The sequence below is a fragment of the Emydura macquarii genome, unplaced genomic scaffold (genome assembly GCF_026122565.2).
Source record: "Emydura macquarii macquarii isolate MOO-44397 ecotype Brisbane River unplaced genomic scaffold, CSIRO-AGI_Emac_v2 contig_1146, whole genome shotgun sequence".
Classification (NCBI taxonomy): domain Eukaryota; kingdom Metazoa; phylum Chordata; order Testudines; family Chelidae; genus Emydura; species Emydura macquarii.
In genome coordinates, this window is record NW_027131283.1 from 21,220,959 (window position 1) to 21,242,961 (window position 22,003).

Below are 22,003 nucleotides of genomic sequence, written 5' to 3' on the forward strand. Positions count from 1 at the left end.
ATGAGCCCTGCCCCTCTACAGCTAGGTAAAAGTCTCAGGCTCAGTCTCTGGGAAGGGTTGGATCCTGATAGCTCTGTGTTGCCTCTTATCCCTTGAATTGTTTGACAAGAGACTATCTGCTTTGCAATGCACCTCTGATGCCCCGTTGAGCTGCTGGAAATGGTTTAACAAAACTAGAGAGACACCAGCCAGAATAAAGATCTTTGGCTGGCTTTAAAAATGGAGTCCCTGAAAGATGGGGGAGACTGAGGCAGAGATTAGACTGACATCCAGACATCAGAGGTTGGGGGTCTGGGGTAAGATAGTCATGCATATAGACCTTTTATTGTGTTTAAAATACTTTTTCTTTTATGTAATGCTTTGTTCCTGCTGTTAAGATTAACAATATTTTGATTTGAGAGAGCTGTGTGGTCACCTATGTTATCCACAAGTCACAAGGTCCCAAAGGGAAGATGTACAGTGCTGAACCCTGTTCCAGCCCAGTAAAGATGATGCCTAACACCTGAGAGTGCACATTCTGAGGGTCAAGAGAGGGGTCAAAGATGCAGCTAGCCCTGTATCCATGACAGTCAGCACACAACCAATAAATTACATTTGGGCATTAACTCCTCCAAATACCTGATAATTCAGATCCAATTACAAGCAAGGACTTGACTCTCTGAAAGCACAAGCAAGGCAGGTCCACTCGGAAAACTTATCCCTCTATAATCCTCTCAAAGTCTTTATATTGTACATTGAAAGGTGAGCAAACCAGTTAAGAAACACACCATTACCCATGCTGAAAATAAAAGTTGAGCTTAGTGTTTGAAATATTTTTTCCCTTTTTCCTCTGTCCTTGAATCTCTATGTTCCAGTCAGGATTGGGACCAGTACTGGAAATATCTGAAGACTTAGGAGAGAATTTTTCTCACAGGACTGCCTGTCCAATTTTGCAGACATGGTAGGTTTGTTGGAATAAGAATGCAAAACTCTGCCCAAAATGAACACATCTCCAAACCCCATGAGGTTGGCACCTGGCTGCTAATACTCATGTTCCTTTCACTTCCCCCGGATACCCTTTTTGTTTATTTTTGGTTAGCGAGAGAAGAGGATATTAGTTATCCTTATAAAATGCTGATGGACCATCAGACTTTCTAATATTATAATGGACCATGAAAGGGCCCTTACAGGGGCTAAGGTACAGCACTAGAATCCCTCTCTAGGCTAACTGAATCAAAACACTTTGGAGGTGGAACTAATGTCAGGAGCATCGTGGAAGGCAGTAAAGTGAAACAGAACAGCTTCTTCACTAAAGCGTTAAGGTCATGGCCCAGAGCTCCTCTGGGATGCCATGTCAATACCAGCCCAACAAAGGATTGTACTGCTGGAGTAAGGTTGAGGGGAGCCATTTTCCAGGGAGGACACCCCTGGAGCTCCCATTGGCAGCGAAGTCCTTGCTGCTGCTCCTGAGGTGGATAAATGGGGTCCATGCGGCTGCTCCTGTCTCTGAGAGGCTAGGAAGGCCCGCCTGCCTCTGCCACTCCAGGTGGGGGTGAGACCTTAGTACAAAGATAGTGCCCTACATTATTCTGTGCCTATGGCCCTGAGAATAGGAGGCTGGTTATCATATACATAATAGCATACTAAGACTTAGAAGGTGGTATTACTATTAATAGCACTGAAGAGTTGTGTTGTGGAAGGTAATTTTCTTCAGTTTGTTCCTGGAGGATGCAGACTAATTTATGTGATATGAAGAGGAAAAAAATGAATTACTAATCCAGTCTCACGGGCAGTCACCCTTTACTCAGGGAGTAGAACCTACCCCCATTTCCTCCAGCATTAAAGCATTTACTCCATTTTTTTTTTAAAGTGTGTTTGAATTTTATCTTTGCTGGAGGACCTTACTAAAAATAAAGGGGATACTGTATTAGAATTAGAGATTAAGAGAGAGATAGAAGTTCATCTGTTCAAAGAGGCCAGAGGTTGGCTGTCAGTTTTAATCATCCTTCTGCTGTTGTTTCCAAGTACTACAGAATATAAGCAAAAATTGGCCTCCGTTATCAAATATCTGTCCCCTAACATAGCAACAAGATAGAACTTCATGTTTTATGCTGAGAAACCAGAAAATAGACAGACACTCATTTTTGGCCTCAAGAAAGTGAAACTTGTGTGCTGACTCAAATACAGTAAAGGCTAGGAGAAACTATGATATGAATTCTCAAATCTTTTGAGACATTAAAGTCTAAGAGAAGCTGAGGAGACACGGGCAGCTGTGAGGCTCTGATAGTCCATCTTTGCATGGAAGTACTGGATCAAGGCATCAGAGGTGAAGGCATGAAAAATAAACTATTTCTGAGCATTTTGATGAGGTGAAATCACAGAAAGGATGAAGTATAGCCTGAGTGCTGGATCCTGGGTTCAAACTCTTCTTCTGCCCCTCAGAATCTCATCAAGATAATGTAAGAGCAGCTACACACAGGCCAGCAGAAGGAGAGCAAAACAGAAATAATTGGAGAGGGAGAGAAATACTAACAATATACGAAGCCAATAAATGACACGATGCAGTTGCAAATAAGGCTAATACACCCCCAGAATGATATTAACAGGCGTGTACTATGTAAGACTCAGGACTCTTTTCAGCACTAATGAGGTCTCAGCTGGAGTAGTGTGTCCAGTTTTGGGTGCCACATTGTAAGAAATCGTGGACATATTGGAGAGAGTCCAGAGGAGCGCTACAAAAATGATAAAAGGATTAGAAAATCTGACCTACGAGGAAAGGTTAAAAAAACACCTAGGCATGTTTAGTCTTGAGAAAAGAGGACTGAGATGGGGAGCTGAGAATAGTCTTTTAATATGTTAATGTCTGTTCTAAAGAGGATGGTGATCAATTGTTCTTCATGTCTGAAGGTAGGACAAGAAGTAATTTGCAGCAAAAGAGATTTAGGTTTGATCTTAGGAAAAGCTTTCTAGCGATAAGGATAGTTAAGCACTGGAATAGACTTTCAAAGGAGGTTGTGAATCCCACCATTGCTTTTTTTTTTTTTTTTATTAAGGACACCCGTCAGGAATGACATTTGGGCCTGCCTCAACCCGGGGGGCTGGATTAGATGACCTCTCATGTGGTCCCTTCCAGTCCTACATTTCTATGGTTCTGTGATTCTATGAAAGTGTCATTGGTAATAAAACAACATGGGGGTTTGACCTCTCTGTAGTATAGACTGAAATGAAACTAGCGTACACTAGATAAATTAAATTAGAAAAAAATAATTTGTCAGTTTTTAATTTGGCATCTATTAGCTTGAAGTTACCTAAAAATATAGGACATTATTAGAAGTTAATTTAATAAGGTTTAGAATTATTCACCCTCAGCGTGTCCAATCTTAATGACTCAGAAACAAACCAGAAAACTAATTGGGCAGTTTAAATAACTAAATAGTAATTCCTCATTTACTGTAAAAAAGCAGATAACCTTTGAAGTTAAAGGTTATCTGCACTCTTCTGCTATATTTTTCCTTTCATGTGCTCAAAGACATTTGCTGCTCAACACCCCTTTTTTTCTTTCAAAGAGAGGAAAATCAGCTCTCATCTACTAGCACAATTTTCTTGAGGGATTTTCAAGGTAAAAGCAAATTCTCTCATTAACATAATCAGTAAATATGATGCTTTCGGTATGACGACCACACACTTTTTTCTCCTGCTTTAGCACCAGATATTCATAAGATAATTTAAAAACAAAACAAAAACCCAAGACCACACATGTGCCTTGAAAGACATGCTAATATCAGTCTCTGACCATCTGCTAAGAAGAGGATAATATGAAAAGAAAGTTAGTCTCATTTAGCTGCAGACATTTTGGATTTTGGCAAACCAGTGTAGAGATAAATGAGCTTGCAAGGCCAGATTTAGGGGCAGGCAACTGCTTGAGTTGCCAGGTTTGGGGTGCTGTTTTTGTTGTTGGTGACAAAAGTTTAACAAATCGAAGGAGGGAGGACACCAAAGACACTCCCGGCCTGGGGCACCATTTGGTCTAGCTTGTATTACACTTGAAATAAAGCAGTGATTAACAATATAAGGATTGGGAATGACCATACAAAAATATCCATTTGAGCTTTATGTATACTTTGCACTTTCAAATGAAATCTACAGATCATTCTGTAAGGACAAAGTTATTTTTTTATCAATGTCATTGCAAACATCCCAATGAGAAATGTTTCATAGGTTCTAGGACATCAAAATATAGGAGCTTTTACTATTTCTGAAAACTGATTTGGGGTAAAGATATCCCTGTGCGTTGCACTGAGCTGAGCAAATAATTCATTAATCAAATTTTCTTCTTTGTCAGTTTACAAAACATGTGTAAGCAAATTGCAACGTTCTTAAATTTGGGTATTTATAGGTATATGCAATTTTCTTTGCAAATTTCCTCCAAAGTGAATAGTAGAGGTGAATTTCTGCCCCCATTAAAGTCAGTGGAAAAACTCCCATTCATTTCAGTCAATACAAGATTTTACCTTTAACGAACAGCTGATTTTGAATTTTTGATATACAAGCTTCAGAAGCTAGGAAGTTAGTTACATAAATCACCGGGTATTTTTTCTGTCACCTAATCAGATGACTATGTAACCAACAAACACAGCATGAACTTGTGATTTTGAATGTTATAATGTAAGATAAAAGCAAAATTTGAATTGTGACAATATTTAAGTTCAAAATTCATTTTCCGCAGATCCTAATGTTAATAAAACATAACTGTTTGTGGCAAACAAATATGAATGGATCATACACATGGTAAAATTTAAATTCATTTTCAAACTCAAACATTTGAGAGGGAAAAAAAAGTCCCCTATTCCTTCAGTTTAAGTTCTCAGCTTTAACATTGCATGAGAGTAGTTTTGGCATTTAATAAAATGTGGGTTTGGTGTAAATATAGATTATATGCCACATTATTTATTTTGCAGAGTATAAATGCAGCCCTGTCCAAACTCTCTGCCAGCCAACCGCCTATGCATGGCTTATGGTCAGGTAGGGCTAGGTGCCATAACCTGCTGCACCACAGATTAATTTCTTCCTAAATGAAAACTGCTCTCTACTAGAGCTGATCAGAAATGTCCTAATTTCCATGAAGTTTTAAAATAAATAAAATAGCCCCACATGCACACAGGGCAAACATAGACAGAACTTTCAAACTTCTCCTCCTACCCCCCTTTTTCTTAGACCAGGTCCAGCATCTTCCTTACTTCTTTCAAGGTGAGACAAAGTGGGAATTGTCTTAATGTACTGTATGAATACAGTGTGCCTCAGTTTCCCTTGGGTGTTACACAAGTATCTAGGTGATGGGACACGGTTGTGTGATCATTGCAGAGACCCCTAGGGGGAGGTGTGACTGCCATCTAGCTCGCTGGGCCCAGCCTATGGCCAGACATTCTATATCCTGGCAACTGAGGGCCAGGCCCGCCCTCTATAAGAGCCAGCTGGAGGAGTTGGAGAACAGAGAGAGAGGTGGACTGGTTTGCCCAGGAAACAGCTGAAAGGATGGAGGAGGGGCAAGTAGGTGTGACTGAGGGTGGGCTGCTGGATGCTAGTCAGTCTCCTGTTTGGGGACTTGGGGGTGGAGGGATTGGGGGCAGATCCCAGGGCTCTGGATCTCCCCAAGATGGAGTTTGCTGAATCTTCCTAGTTTCTGTGCTAACAAGAACTGTCCTGTGCTGTGTTTCAGATGACTAATAAACTCTTCTGTTTTACTGAGAGTCACTGCTAACTGCAAAGACGGGGGTGTATGTATATCTTTTGGGGGGGTATATAAGGTTTCCCTGGGTGTCCTATTCAGGTGCACTTAATGCGGGGAGCTCATGGCATGAAACAGGGGTGCTGAACGTCCAAGGTCAGACCCAGGAGACACTGAAGCCAAAAAGGCTTGCCCTAGTGAGAGTGTGCCCCGAGGGATATCGCACTACAAGAGGGTCCTGACTGAACTTCATTCAGAGTGGATCCAGAGCACCTAGCCCGTGCACCCGTGACACAAGGATGCAGGAACCATGATGTTATGAAGGAAATAATAGATAAATACCTATATTTTTAATACCAATTTTCGTTCTGATTAAGTCTTGTCAAAGAACACATAGAAAGGAATGGAATGGACTTTGAAGGACTCTTCCATGTCTTGTCAAAAAAAAAAAAATCAATCCCAAATACATGCTGAGTACTTTGGATAGAGGGGGAAAGAGACAGACAGACAGACAGACAGACAGACACACAAAATATCACAGCTGAAGGCACTGAATGCATGTCACATTAAAGAAATGATAAATTATATGGACAAGTTTGAAATGAGGATTACTTTGCTTTTGCTATTTATAGATCAGAAGGCTGTTGAAGAAATTTACCTTGGCCAGGTTTTCTACATAACAGATTGAAATGTATTTATTTTTAGGTAACTTTAGAGTCGGTCAAAGGTGTTAGAATGACAGCCTCACGTCACAAAAGTGCAGGCTTCCCCACCATCTCATCAATATGCCTCAACCCTCTTTTACAGGGAGAGCTTCCTGCAGCTATAAAGGCAGCTGATTCTCCATGCTCAGTCATTCCCATGCCTCTCTGACACTATCAAAAAAGGGTACCAAATTAATGCTGACAGTCAGTTTGGTATGAAGAGCCCTGTCCGTTAGGAATGAGACTGCAACAATCTCATTTCACATAGACTATTGAATTGTTGAGAGACGGTAATAACCTTTAGATACTGTTAGTCAAAATTACATCTGAACCTTTAAAAAGGGGTACGGATCTTTGATTCTTTGTACAATGTGGCTTTTGGTCCAATTGGGGGCCTCTGTGTACTACTGAAATATAAACAAGAACAATAATCCTTCCCTTGTACCATCATGCCCGTATCCCTTTAAATTTGTTTCTATTGCTGCATTTATTTTTAGATAGAAGAGTATGCTTCAATTTACAACAGTTCCTTTGAGATCCCTGTGTAATTCAAGCCTGCAGGCGTGATCTTAAATGATAGAATGCAGCCTCCATTATTTGCCTTTTTCAGTATGAACAAACCATCTGTTTTCTCTCTTATACAAGTAATGCTGACAAAGGACATATATAACGGCTGTAATACTATCTAAAAGGAAAACAACATTTGCTTGCTCCAAGCAACATAAATAATATGTTGAAGAGTATATGAATATCCAGAGTATATGCATATATAGAAATAGTTATAATTTAACTAGTGTAGTGCCAAACTTGATGGTTTATATCAGTGGGTGCTCAGATCCATACTGTGGCGTATCTTCTGGCGGTCACTGCTACCCATTCACACTGAATTAGTCAGATTTTAGCAGACAGACAGCTAAGGGAACCACCTTGCCCAGCTGTCCATTTTATTCTCCCCTTAGCCACTCCTTGTACCTACTACTGCTCTTTTAGAAAACTAGTTTTTTCTCCCAACTCTGTCCATTTCATCATCCCCCCAAAACATGCCCAGTTTCAATGGAAGCAGTGAATACTGTTAGTCACTCAGACCAAAGAGGAAAAGATTCACTGAGAAATAAGTCAAGTTATAGTGATGTAGCATGTGCAACTCCCCGCCTTGGCACCTCCTGCTGGTTATCAGGGAATCAGCCCTCTGCCGGGCAGACACCTTTTTCTGTGGTGTCTCGTGCAGTCACTGCAGTCCTGCTTCTGCTCCTACGGCAATCAGGAGTCGGGGGAGGGATCCGGGCCTGCCCACTACTCCATGTCCTGGCCCAGGGACCCTAGGTGCGGAAGCCTTTCACTGTGTCTCCACCAAACTCTTCCATAGCTTTCCCTGGACTGCTTGCCCACAGCCCCAGTACCTTCCCTGCTGTTGTTCAGGGCCTTTGGATCTGCTGATTCCCAGCAGCCAGCCACTGCTCTGTCCAGAGTACTGCCAGTCTTTCCCCTTCAAGCTCCTGGGAGGCACTGTCTTTGCTCTGTAGCTCCTTATATACTGGTCTCCTAGACCCTGATTGGCTGCCATGCAGCTCCTTCCTATTTGCTGCCTTTCCAAGGGCCCTCTTAACCCTTTCCTGGCAATGAGGGGCAGGCGCCCCATCACAAGTGACAACAGAGACGGTAAGGAAAAATTGTTCCCCTACGGCATAGCACATTCTACACTACAGCTTTAACTTATTTGAGCAATGGGACTGCCACAAGTGTTTTCTTACCCTCTTCCCATCTATTTCCCTATCATCTTCTACTTTTCCCAACCCCCATTCTTACCCTCTCTCCCCCCACCATCCTATCCTTCTCACCATATGGACAGAACCAATTCTTACCTTTTTACTTTCTCCTACCTAGCTGGCTCACTCTTCTCAGGATGCTCCTCATCTTTTAATTACAGAAAATAGCTGATTTCACTGCTCTTCACCTCATTCCATCACTACAGCTGGAGTCTCCGTAAATGAGGCACACAGCTGGCATTACTGAGTTCACATGCTCCACAAGGCTGGACTTCCATTGGGCAAGTACACCCCAAAATGCACTGCACACCTATGGGAAATGAAATAAAAGCCTGTATATCTAAACTCCTTTCCATTTTTTCCACAGTTTAATAAACACTAGAGTGGCAAATACAGGACTATTTTTACCTTTAGCAGCATGAACAACAGAAGCAGTGTTGCTTCCTAGATAATTACTTGGAAAAAATTGAACTATGTAGCGTACACCTTTAGATCACAGAATTGTATTACTCTGAATACTGTGCAGGTACCAAAACACCCCCAACCCCTTAAAGGGTCTATATCTGAGCTGTCACAGGAACTGGTCATACATGCACACAAAACAGGGCCTGTGAATTAAAAAGAAAGAGACCCGTTATTTATTTTTCAATAGTTTTCTTTTTGTTTGGTTTAAAAATTGCATGTGAAAGGAAAACCGATTCACTTGGATTCCTCTTTAGGGACCTGACTGGCCAGTTTACCATGATTGATACTAAAAAAAACCCCAACATTAACACAGAGCATGGCCTCAAAGACATCTCCTTAGTCACAACATCCTCTTAAAGGGCTCATTGCTCCCGTTATACAAGGAAGCATATTGGAAGTGCATGGCCAGTGCCCCATCCTGTCCTAACTTTCATTGTCCAATAGTAATTGAAAACCACAACTGAGATCAGACAGAACAAGAGAAATTTACCTGAATATTTGGAGTGTGACCAGAGCTCCTAAAAAGCGAACCTAAGGGGATGGGGAGAACACTGGGATGGATTCTCTCGCTGGTTTATCAGTGGTGCAGCTTGTGAGCGTGGCAGGGGTGTTGCTTTCTCTTCACCTCGTGCATACTGGAGAAAATAGCAAGAAAATGAAAAGTCACAAAATCTTAAGGGTGAGACAATTCAAAACCACACATATTTGTGATTACTCCATTACTTCGAAATCAGAAGAGTCTGATTTTGATTTCAGTTCCTTAAGAAACTAGCAATTGAAGGAACAGCCCAGCAGCTCCTTGCCTCTTTCCCCTCATATGGAAGGCTGCTTACAAAAAGAGTTTAAAGAACTGTGAGAGCCACACCTCTAGCAGAACTTATCCTCTCTTTGCTCTTTTTCTCCACACTGTAATGCACGCTGTCCTATAAATACCTCAACGTGACCCCAGTGATGCATAAAGGGAGGGACCAAAGACAGAGCTGAGAGGAGCCCTGTGGCAGGCAGGCTGGCCCTGGAGAGTGCTGCAGAGATCCACCTGCTGTGTGAGAGGGAGAGAATAATGCTAAAAAAAACTGAAAGGAAAACCACCAGAAAGGAGCAGGGTAAAGGAGAGATGAACCCATCCAAAGGCCTGATAAAACAAGGTTTCTATTTTACCTACGGATTGCTGGGGTCCCTGGGTCAGAGCAGAAAATGGAGGGAAAGCCTGCTGATGAAATTGAAGTGTGTATTTATTTATTCTCCTCCTCCTTCCTTTCCAGACTCTGTTGCCCCCTCCAGTCCCTCAGCTTCCTGTAATCCAACGTTCTTCCCACATGAACACCACAATTCACATCTCTAAGGTGCTGGATGCCTAGTCTTCCCCCTCCTTCTATTCAGGGAGCCAACACACGCTCCTCACTGGAAAACTAGTGCCCTGGATGCCTGTCTGAGTGTTCAGCAACCTACTCTTGTTAGCAGGCTGGCCAGCTCCTTGCCTTCCTCCACCCACCCTCTTCAGAACCCAGGTGTGTCTGGTCCTGAGGCACTTCCGCCCTCCCTGGGCTTGGTAAGCTTTGCTCTGGTGGATTATTTTCTGGATGGTTGGTTCCTTTCCCTAGAAAGGCTCAGCAAAAGCCTCTGCAAAACCCTGTGCTGGCTGCAACGCTCCTCAGAAGCAGATTCCCTAGACTGGGGCTCTCTCTCAGGTTTAAGATGCAGGTCTGAAATCACCAAATGCAGGAGCTCAAACCCCATCCCAGGCTCACTAGATAGGAGAGAAACTGAGGACCATGTAATTTACTGAGGCTTTGAGATGCGATGTAAACCAAGGCCCTGGCTGCTTATAGAAGAAAGCGTTAAGCACCCCTCCTCCTGGAGACCCTCCCCACTAAGCCCTTTTATAGCCCTGCCGTCTCCAAGCACTGTGCACGAGGCATCACTGCGGTTTGTCTCAGTCAGTGGGAGGGGGGTGGGGCTAATGTCCCCTGCCCTGCCAGACGCCAACTCCAGTCAGTGAGAGCCAGAATGCTGACCTGTCAACTGAAATCAAAACCTGCTTCGATGTCAATATATACCACACGAAGCGGGTGGTTAAATTCTCAGTGCAGCTCAGCCAGAAGCTGGAGGGTAACAATAACACCCATTGTCCACGCCCCAGCAGTGAAACCTGATTGCTGTGGAAGACACTGTTCAAGAGCAATCGCACTCCACCAAGCAAAATGTGAATGAAGATCTTTCCTCAGAGGCAAAGCTCTGCAGTAGTATGGAAGGGCTTTATTGTGGTGGAAACCCCAAGGGGCTTTTTGGCTCACTTAACCAGAATCCTGTCTTCCGCTCCAATGGAGTGAACACCACAGCGGGAGCTCTACCATCCTTTTGCAGGGTATAACATGTCCTCCCCTCCAGCTTGTCCAGCTCCACTGGCTGGTGCGAAGAGTGAGGCAAGACGATGGTCTCATCTCATCCCTTTTGGGGGTGCTCAAACCAAAGGCAGCGCTAGCTTCATGCAGTGCCTATACTGCCCAGCTGCTCTGGGTATTGGTCTGAAAGGCTCCTTGCTCATCTCCACTGGACCTAACACAAGCTGAGCTTCTGTGGTGTTTTAAAGCAGTTCCTTTTTCCTTGTGTGTTTTCTGCAGATGGAAAGTCATTCTGGCGGAAGAAGTTTGGCTTCTCCTTTTGCCTTCTCGTATGCATTCTTAAAGCTTTTTCTTCTCATCAAACTCTTGAATGAGCCTGTTGTGATGGGGTTTGCCATGTATTGGGTCCAAGTGTCACCTGAGGCTACAGCTTTCTTTAGATGGCTAACCAGCAAAGTGCAATGTGGCAAATTTCTAGTGCATCAAGAGGAGAGGGGAAAAATGTGAAGGAGGGGTAACAGTTACTCCATTTTACATGCTCTGAAGAGCTCATCTATATTTTGATGATTGGTTTTGTTCCTCTCCCTTTTTCTTTATGTTCCATTTGAATGATTTTCTGTTGGAGTGGTTAACAGTCCACGATATTTGACTGGGAAGATTATTAGCGGAAAATGTTTTTTCAAGCTAAAGATATGAAAATAATAATAAAATGTTATAGAAGAGGGAGGGCTGCATGGGTGAGTAATACAGGCAATGTAACAAACGCGAGAACTTGCCGTCCTGCGGGCAGCAATTACCTGTTGTGTCTGATATTAGTTTATTGTTCATAACAGTCTTATTCAAAAAGCATACACCATGCTGAGGCAGTGATTTAAAAAAAGCTGGCAGGAGCACAACGCTGGACAGATTTTGTCACTCAAGCTACATGTGGGTAATAGCTGGTAGTGGGTAATATGTAGTATTTGACCTTTACATAAATAAATGAATATTACACTAGAATGTTGATTGGTAAGAACTTTACTTCCATTAAGCAGTAGGAACTGTTTCTTGCTGTTTGGGGCAAAAAGGTTTTATACAATTAGAGTTGTAATTAGAAATGCCAGCCCTAATTACATGTTACCTACTTCTGTTTGAGGACTGTAGAAAAATATTCATTTTTGACAGCTATTTCCACCCCCTAATTACTAGTGAGAAGGTTTGGACAGAAAACAGAGTCTAGATCATCTAGTAATAGGAAAGCCAATTAAAAGAAAAAGCAAGCCATTACCTCTGTTCTCTGGATGATCACTGAATTATTGTGATGTCATTATCATCAGATATTATATTCCTTCCAGTTTATTGGCAGCATAGGGCCTGATTCTCATTTACACTGAGGCCCCTTTACACTGTTCTATCAGTTTAAAGGAGCCATACAGTAGGAATACATTACAGTCTAAAGGGGCCATAGAACAAATGAAAATCAAGTCCCCAGAAATACTGGGCACCCCTTTAGCACCCAGCCATAACGATAGTGACAAGTATATCAGTATGAATTAGGCTCTTTGAGTCACGTGCCTTGCCATGCGTGTCCCCAGGGTTTGTCATTTCCCCTTGAATCAACAGTTCCCACTGACACCCATGTGAGCTAAGTAACATAAATTGCCCACAGCCTTTGTTTTTTTTTGTTTTTTTTTTTTAAAAAGCAGCTAGTCCAAAGCAGAACTCAGACTCCACGCTCCATAAAAAGCACTGCAGGCACTAACTGGGGACAGCATTGTGGAAGCATTTCTGAAGTCTGTCCCGCCAGCAGAGGTAACGCGATATGTTAGCAGCACTGCTATCATATTGGTTGATCTCATGCATGAGAGTGGGGGCATACTACAGATCCACATAATACTGTCCTCTATGCTAGTATTAAAAAGTGGCACATCAGCTACTGTGAAAGCTGAGCTCTCCATTGATATTATGGTATCTTCCAAGATACAGCCATCTATAGTATTACATCAGAAACATACAGGTTTAAGGTATTACAACCGTTACATATGACAATTATTTATGAGGCTGTGGATTTTCAATAAGACCAAGGATTAAGGTAAATGGTGATAATTAACATTTATCTGACCAATTTCTTAAATTGTATGTCCAAAATGTAACATTTTGCATCTTTTAGAAATAAGACCTCCAAGGCAGGTGTCACAACACTCCAAAGAGACCATGTCTATTTCTCTCATCCCTTCAAAAGGTGGAGGAGGAGGGTGGAGGATGTAATTTCATGTTGTGCCTAAAGCTAGCTAAACCTTTAATCTGGCTGGTTAAAATATGATCTATCCATCCTTAGATGTATTGTACAGTTTGAAATAACTACTCCCATAGCTCCGTATTACCACAAACTGCCTGCAAGAACTGTCTGTTGACTGAACCACATCAAAAGTCAGACCCTCATTAGACACATTCTAGGGTGAATAGCTCATGCCAGCTAAAGTAGGGAGCTGTCTTGCCTTTTATTCTTTGCTTTATAAGGCTGAAGTGTATTACAATATATTTTCAGCAACAGTCCACATAACTGAATGATGCCTGTTTGCCCAGAGAAGGAATAAAAATGGGCAGATGGATATCTGGAATTTAATATTTCAATTTTTCTTCCAAGTGGGATTACATTTTCATTTATTCTTCTTCTTCTTCAAACACAGAGCCATGTGGAGGTGAAGTAACATATATATACTGAACTTTTCACACTATTTCAGTTCCCAGATGATGTAAACACTGCAGGAAGAATAAATCTCATGTTGTTTGTGTCCCAATAACAGCTTTTCTAGGTATTAAAAATACATGAAACACGTGAACAGTTGCTATCCTTAGGCTGGTATGTTTCAAATATCATCCCACTTCCTGTCCACTAAATTTTCCAACTTCATCCTTAAAACCCACCTCTTTCTGTGGGGCAGCCTGCCTGTATCACAAAGCATAGCTCTGTTCTACAACTACAGGCCAGAGCAGATATCCTCCCTCCCTAATGCAGAAAAGCAACCTTCTTCTGATCCCCATCTCCATAGCTGGTTATTGGTAATTTAGTATTAATCTTAACCCCCTCCTGCTCTAATCTCTTGGACATGTACATATTTACCAGTATTTGTCAGGACTGCCAGTGAGTCTCACACAACATTCATGTGAGTACAAAACACAACTGAAAGATTAGGAAAGGACCATACAAAAAGGAGGAGGACAGTGAAAGAAAGAAAGTACAGCATAACTTGCAATCTCAGGGGACTGGGAATGGAATACAGAGACCTTCACCTGTAACTTAATGTGAATTGATCAATAGTGCCCATGTTATTACTAAAAAGTTGATCAAATTATTCTTTCTGAGTAATATCTAGTGTGAAATTAGGTCTTTTTTTCCCTGTTCATTGAATGTTTAGAAGAAAGCAGGATGAATTCACAATGTATTTGATATTTTAACTATTCACCAGATTGTAAATTGTTCAATCAAACTATCTATGGGCTGTCTGCAAACTGTTCGCTTTTATTATTCATCATTTGAGGTGTGTGATTGTTCACCTAAGCTGAGATTTTCAAAAGAGCCCGAGGAAGTTAACTGAATGTCAAGAGAATTTGGGCACCTAACTCATCAGGCTCCTTTGAAAATCCCATTGCTACTCTAATGGTAGTGTTTTTCCCCCTGATTAGATGATTGAAACCTTCTAAGCAGGAGAACCATAAGAGCAAATAAGAAGTATTCTTGTTAATTCACAAATACCCTTCTCTACATGGAAATACTGGTATTTCTGTGAAGAATAAACATTTCCAAACATTTAAGAGATCAAAACCCTGTTTTCACAAATATTTGCAAAAACATGGTCAAATCAAACATCAGATCAAATTTCAAATGAATGGCTGTAAACAGTGTTTGGCAGTAATCAACCAGCCCCAGTTACTACCATCCAACAACTACAGAATACTCTATGGTGTGAGACAAAGCATCTCCCTCGCCTCGCAGGGCTCAGCATTTTCCCCTCTGGCACTGGGTTGGGGGGTCTGGAGTAAATCAGTCCCACTCCAGATAGTTTTTATTCCTCACTCGGGTTTTATTTTCCAATATTTACAAGGTGGGCCTCAGGGTAAGCCCAAGCTGTACTCTTCAGCCAAATCAAAGAACAAAAACAAACTTGTAACAGAACAAGGGAATACCTTTTCCTGCTCTCTTTCTGGGTTGTTGTCCTATTATGCTAGCCTCTGGGTGCATGGGTGGAGTTTGGGGAGGCATTCCCCCTCCCCACCCCCCCCAATTTATGATGATTTTTTGTTAAGGCTTATCTTTTGGCAGGGCCTGCAGCTGACTCAAGTGGAAAAACAAGCACTTCCGGCTTCCTGTAACGTGACTAGAAGCCGGAAGTTGAGGAAAGCGACCGGCTGAGAAATTAAGCTGCCTGCTCCAGTTGCCAAGGTAGCTTAAGTGCAGTGTCGGTATCAGAGTAAGCCGATTCTTCTGCCAATGCTTTGCTATAGCTACTTTGGCAATTGGAGCATCGGGCAGCTTCTTCTCGGCTGTTCGCTTCCCAAAGTTCTTGCTTCCAGCTGCGTGACTGGAAGCAGGCAGTTTGGGAAAGTTGACTAATTTGACATATATATCTAACCTCCCTTCACCTTTGCCCCCTCCCCCCCCACATTAAGCAGTTAAACTCCACCTATGTCTGGGTGCCAGTCCTTCCCCAAACAATCCATTAGCTTGGTTTTTTCCTCTTTAGGGAGGAGAACAGTCTTCCACTCAGGAGAAGCCTTTGCTCCCTGCTGCCATTAGCTCTTCTGCAGTTTGCCTCTCACCTCTTCTCCTCTCTCATCAGAAAAAGGGATTTTTAAAGATCAGAGGCAGCCCTTAATTATTCTTGGGTGTCCCTAGTTGGCTTGAGGTAACCCCTTTTCAGCTCATAGGGAAAAGAGCCGTTAGCATTCTGGGGCTAATATACCTGCCTTCTACTAAAATTGGAAGATTAGCATGGCCCCCGTGCAAGGATGACAAATTCATGAAGCATTCCATATTTTTGATTGATGACAGACGAACCAGCTGCCTAGTGGCTGTCCAGTCTAGCTTTGTTACATGCAAAATGAATTGGCAAACCAGTTCAGTATCTCTGCAAAACTCCCAACAGAAAGGATTAAAAGTGAATGGGTATGGAGGGTCTGACCTGCCCTCTTATCTTTAGGGTTGTTCTCTCATAGTTGAATCAGATTGACAGGACAGTGGGTGGAAGCTACTACTGTACTGAAAACTGATGAATCACCGGCAGCTTTCACAAGTACTAAATACAACTGAAAAAATGACATACCAGATTCTACCAACTGTACCTAAAGCAGTGCCTTGTAGTAGTAAGCTACCACCCTAAGGGTGCCAGAATTTGTCCCTCAAGAAGCAGACCACCTTGATTTTTGTAAATAACTGTAATAAGAGCCTTCTTTCTTCTGTAACCATCCCTGAAATAGACAGAGTTAGTGCTTCTTTAAGGAAGAAGAGCTAATTTCAGTCTCATCACTATTCATGTAATACTCTTTCATTTTTGATGAGGAAGGATATCCTCCTAAATGAGTTATGAATCTCAGAATATTTTCCTGAACACATATATAAAATATGGCAGTCCAAGCAAGTAACCCAAATTCCTAGTTCCTGTTGTGTGGCATTTTTGTATAACATCTTGACAATGAGTTTTCTCTTTTAACTTTTGCTTTGATTTATGGCATTTTCCATGTGACTAAGGATGTTAATTAATTCTGATCACATCTACATGTGTGACTCACATACTGTATCTAAATTTAAAGCAACTATAAACCACATTGCAATACTGATGTAAACCTTTGGCATTTCCTTGATGCAGGCAGTTTGAAATGGACTGAACTGGTACTGAAAAGTTCACTTGACTGAATATGAGGATGCCTTTTGTTTCCAAATTAAGCATGTTGAAAGGCTTAATTTAAATGACATATTTTGATTCACATGCAGTATACAAGGTTAATATGCAGATAGGCAAAGTTAGGAATGTTGGATTGTGTCCTGCCTATACTCCTATTGCTTTTTAGAATTATATTAATCCATACAATCATGGTAGGCAGATTAAAACAGGCCAGTTTTGATTAAAATAGACTTTCTATGTGAAAGAAAGAAAAAAAAAAAAAAAAGGAAAATTTTAATTAAAGGAAGATAACCATTTGTCTGCAACGTTCTTTGTAGTGACTATTATATAGAAATAAACAGCAAAGCCCATAATATGTGTCTGATACAAATGGAGTGCTGGTAAGGAACCAATTGTTATTTCCTGGCTCCAGTCACATGATCTGGGTCAACACCACTGTCATGCGATAGGGGTCAATATGTACTTTAACGGACTACTATTACTTCAGTTTTAAGATCTTTGTATCAAGAGGTCTTCCCTTGAAAGACCGGGGTATGAGTAAATGGAAGCAAAAGTAATTAGCTCAGATTCAGACACAGATTAGAATGGAGGAAACTTGATTTACAGGCACCAGCTCTCTATTATCCTTATTATTTGTATTTCCATATCACCTAGGAGCCTGTGTCATGGACTTTCTAAATACTATTTGAATATTTTAATTTTAATTTGTATAAGTGTCGCAAAATCTTACTTTGACCCTAGATGTCTGATCTGCAACCAAATAGGATTAATAAAGTTTCATACAACAATATAAAAACTAAGAAAAATGTGACTGAAGCTGTATTTTCCCTTATGTTTCTTTGTTTGCCTCAGATAATTCTTTACACAGCTTGTAAACAGGAAAACAAACCCCCTCGCCTAATTTCTTTATTTCTGGGGAAAACCAGAAATAGCCATTTCTGACAACCATTTCTAGTGTTCCAACTTGCAGTGATCTCAGAATTTTAGATCTGAGTTTATATGACAGACATGAATTTTGGTGGTTTCAGGTCTCTTTTTGGTAACTAAGTGCTTAAAAACTTGTCCTACTAAAGAGATGAAGAAATCCTGAAAGTAGGCTTGTGCAGCATGGTGTAATTCATGCTAACAGTATGGCTTTATTGCCCTTTGTGCGTTTAGTTGCTAGACCACACACAGATGGTTTAGTTCACTACTGCCTGTGAACTCATAGACCTGGTTGTTTAGCAGTAGAGGCTCATGCTTGGAGATGCAAAAGTCACAGTTCTCACAGGGGGTGGGGAGGAAGGGAGAGAGGACCATTTTAATGGCATAAGCTAAATGGCATTACATTGAATTTGAAAAGGACTCTGTGGGTATGTCTACACTGCAATAAAAGGAAAAATGCAGAGTCCCAAAGCTCAGGTCAGCTGACTCAGGCTTGTCAGGCTGGGCTGCAGAGCTAAAAAGAGAAGTGAAGTTTTTTGGGCTCGGACTGGAGCCCGGGCTCTAAAACCCTCCCCCCTGGCAGGGTCTCAGAGCCTGGACTCCAAGCCCCAGCGGAAAGTCTCCACTGCTATTTTTAGCACCATAGCAAGGCCCTGAGAGCCCAAATCAGCTGACCCAGACTCTGGAACTCACCACAGATTTTTTTACTGCAGTGTAGACATACCTTCTATGATCAAAGTGTTGTTTTAGGCTGATGACTCAGATCTTTATCTGTTGAACACAAATTCCAGATCATCTATTTTTGGTAGGAGATATTGGTCTTTAATTGCAATTTCATTCAATTTTGTGAAATATACACAGAAGCTACGTTCTAAGTTTGGCTTCTGTACAGTGTTCCCTGGTGATACTCATGGCACTTCATGTCATTCTGTTATTTCATCAACCAACGCTCTGGTTGCTTACCCATCATTTTCCATATGACTAGATGATCTCTGATCATTTTGTTCTTTCTGTGATGCTATGGGATCACCTGGAATGTTTTCAAGGGTGTGCGTTGCAATTTGTGTTTGACATATTTTATCATCACAAATATTCTGAAACTTTTGAAGCAGTGGAACCAATTTCATGCCATGTCCTCATTAACAGATTCAATAACCAACTTCTTTCGTAATAACTTCCTTCCAGCTGAATTCTGTATGGGAGATTCTTCTTTCTATTATTATCTGTTTGGTTATTTGCAGAGTCATACAGTAATGGTGAAAAATTTCTCATAATTTTGTATTAATGTTTTTGAGAGTCATTTCAAACAGAATGAGTAAAAACCTATTTAATATAGATGTCTCTATTTAAATCCTATTTTAATTGTATTTCTCTAATCTCTTGTTATAAGATTAGTACATTCAAGAAAGAATATTACAAATCTTGAATGAAATAGATCTGTACTTCTAAGAGTCGTCAGCATAGTATAAGGCACTTGCCTTTGCTAAACATCACTGTGTTTGTGGCATTGCTCTGTTTTTATTTCAGTGTTAATATGGGTGCTTTCAAAACTTCCTTCAGTTCTCTCTAATTAAATATTTACCTGCTTTTACTTTAGTCAGTTTTAACTTGTTTTATTATAAAGGTTTTTTTCCCTTACAAAATGGTACCTGAACAAAAATGTAAGTGAGCATTGTTTACAATGAGAAGCAAACTGATCAAAATTAATTAGTGCTGCAGGGGAGCTGGATATTCATTTTGGTGATAATGATTCTTCAACAGAAAGTCCAGACCAAAAAAAAAAATCCTACTTTTCCTTTAGTGCAACTATTATCTTCCAGCTTGTTCTTTCACACTCCTTCCCCATATGTCTTGTAGTCTCCTCTTACTCTTCCTTCCCTCATTCTCATATAGTTTCCAACTCCCTTATGATATCTGATCACCAAGGCCCCATCCTATGAAGAGTTCAACCTGGGTAGACACCAGAGTCCATGAGAATCACTGTTGACTTCCCTGCAAAATCCGAGCTCTGGTCATGACACAAGAGGGTGGGCTGAAGGAGTGGAGGAGGTGGGAGTGAGGGATATGACAGACTTTCCACAGAAAAGGAGAGAGATGGATGGACAGGGAAGGGTCTTTTAGGAGCAGGGAAGAGAAATGAGATGATTGTAATCTCTTCTGGACAGAGGTTTTATACATGTCTTTATATGTATTAGTATGACACTAGCTGAGGAAAGCCCTGATCCTAACTGGGCCTCTGGGTGCAATGATAATACAAATATTACTAAATAATAAGAGGTGGATGCAAGGCTTAGATAAACTTCAGATAAATATACAGATTTTAGATACTGATCCAAACTGAACTGATCTGCCAGGCCGAATACACTTTGTCCTTCTCTCTCCTGTCAAAAGGGAAAGTGAAGCAGCTATCTGCACAAAACAGAGAAATGCTTTTTAAACAGGAAAATGAAATACCCCTACTCTAGCCACCTCCCAGCTCCAAAATAGATCCATTCTCAACAGCTCAATCAGTTTTTGTAGAATATTATTTAACACAGTAAAAGCTTTGCTTTTTTCATTAAAGCAAATTATATAATGTTTCTCTTGGTTACTAGAAGTTATATGATGCTTCCCCTCACCCCTAAGGAATATGGGGATAAAACCTGTCACTAGTGAGAATTGAATTTTATTAGTTTTATTGCATCTCAGACACTTTCATTATAGATGGGACTTTGACTGACAATACAAAGTGAATGAGTGCACTGATAGAACTGACAGTACTCATTTATGCTACAAATAACTGAATCATGAACCTAAGTACAAACACAGACTCTTCAGACTTTAACCCAGGAATGTCTGAAGACATGGTGAGGTCCCATCTACACTACACATTTTAACCATACTGTAGCTGGGTTACTGCACAGCTGTGTTATAACTGTGTTATAACTGATTCCCTGAGTTTATTTTATTTATAGTGAAGCAGGGCCTTAGTCAGACCAGAGAACAGTCTTTTATTCATACAGTTTTCTTGGGAAGCCGGAGAATAGCAATTAATTAAACACGAGGGAAAGATGTCGAGCTGAGCTTCCATTTAAGAATATCCTTTTGTATTATATAAATATTTCTAAAAGTCACTAGAAAAATGGGTTGCAAAGGGTTTATTTTTTCAAAAGATAAGTTTAGTTAAAGATGCCACTTTTTGCTTTTAAGAAAAAACCTGAAGGAGTTTAAAGAGCCTAGTTACAAAAGGGCAGGTTTAGCAGAGAGAACCTTTCCCATCTGAACATAGAATAGGATTTATTAATTAGTAATTATTCTTGTAAAGGATGGATTCACTCTGACAGCAGCAATGAAAAATTCATGACAGAGACTTACCATTTCTAATCAGCTGTATTACTATGTGGAGACTGCCAAACTTGGGAGACCAGCAGTGCTAGGAACACAAACAAACATCATAGTTTCCATAGTAACGGAGATCACCTTGGAGATGATTAATACCAGTATGACTTACAATGGGTGTTCCAAAGATGATATCCTTTGCTGATTTAATCATGATCTAATATAATGTAATTTAACATCTTAGTGAAGAAAAAGGAATCTGGATCCCTCAAGTATTTTCTCTTATTCATTAGGGGTAGAGTCCCATAGGGAAATGCTCAATCTGCATTTATTCTAACTCTTGCTAGCAGAAGAAAATGCAACATATAGCTCGTATGCCATGGCCACATAAGAACAGAGAGAGTGGATACTTTATAGGAATGGTAGGTAATTTATTTTAAAATTCTGTAAAAGCATCAATTACACATGCACTGTATGAAGAGACATCCAAAAACCAACCACTGAGATATTTCATGCTTTAGAGGAACACGTGAACTGGTGAAAGGAGAAGTTTTGCCATTCTGTGAGAAACACTGTTCATATGACAAAATAATGGAAACATTCCAGTTGGGAACAAATCCCAAGTTTCCAAGCTTTTGCCCAAGGTGAAATTTTGCCATCTTCACAAAAGCCATGTTGTGGAAAATAAGAACAGAGTTTAAAAAAAACCAAACAAACAAAAAAACCCCCCACAAAATGTTGTTGTACCTTCAGTTTTGTTGTGGATGTTTTCACACGGGAACCTGCATTGTCTAGGAACCAGCACAGGACTAGGAATAGAAAAGGTGTGGATTCTATTCTTGACTTGCATTGTGACACTGGCCATGTCACTTAACTTCTCAGTTGCCTTGTATAAAGT

General features: G+C 40.9%; 1 pseudogene; it reads left to right on the forward strand.

Annotated features, from left to right (window-relative positions):
• Nucleotides 1-15,913: 15,913 nt before the first annotated feature.
• On the forward strand, nt 15,914-16,001 carry LOC137152244 (U6 spliceosomal RNA; annotated as a pseudogene).
• The last annotated feature ends 6,002 nt before the right edge of the window (nt 16,002-22,003 follow it).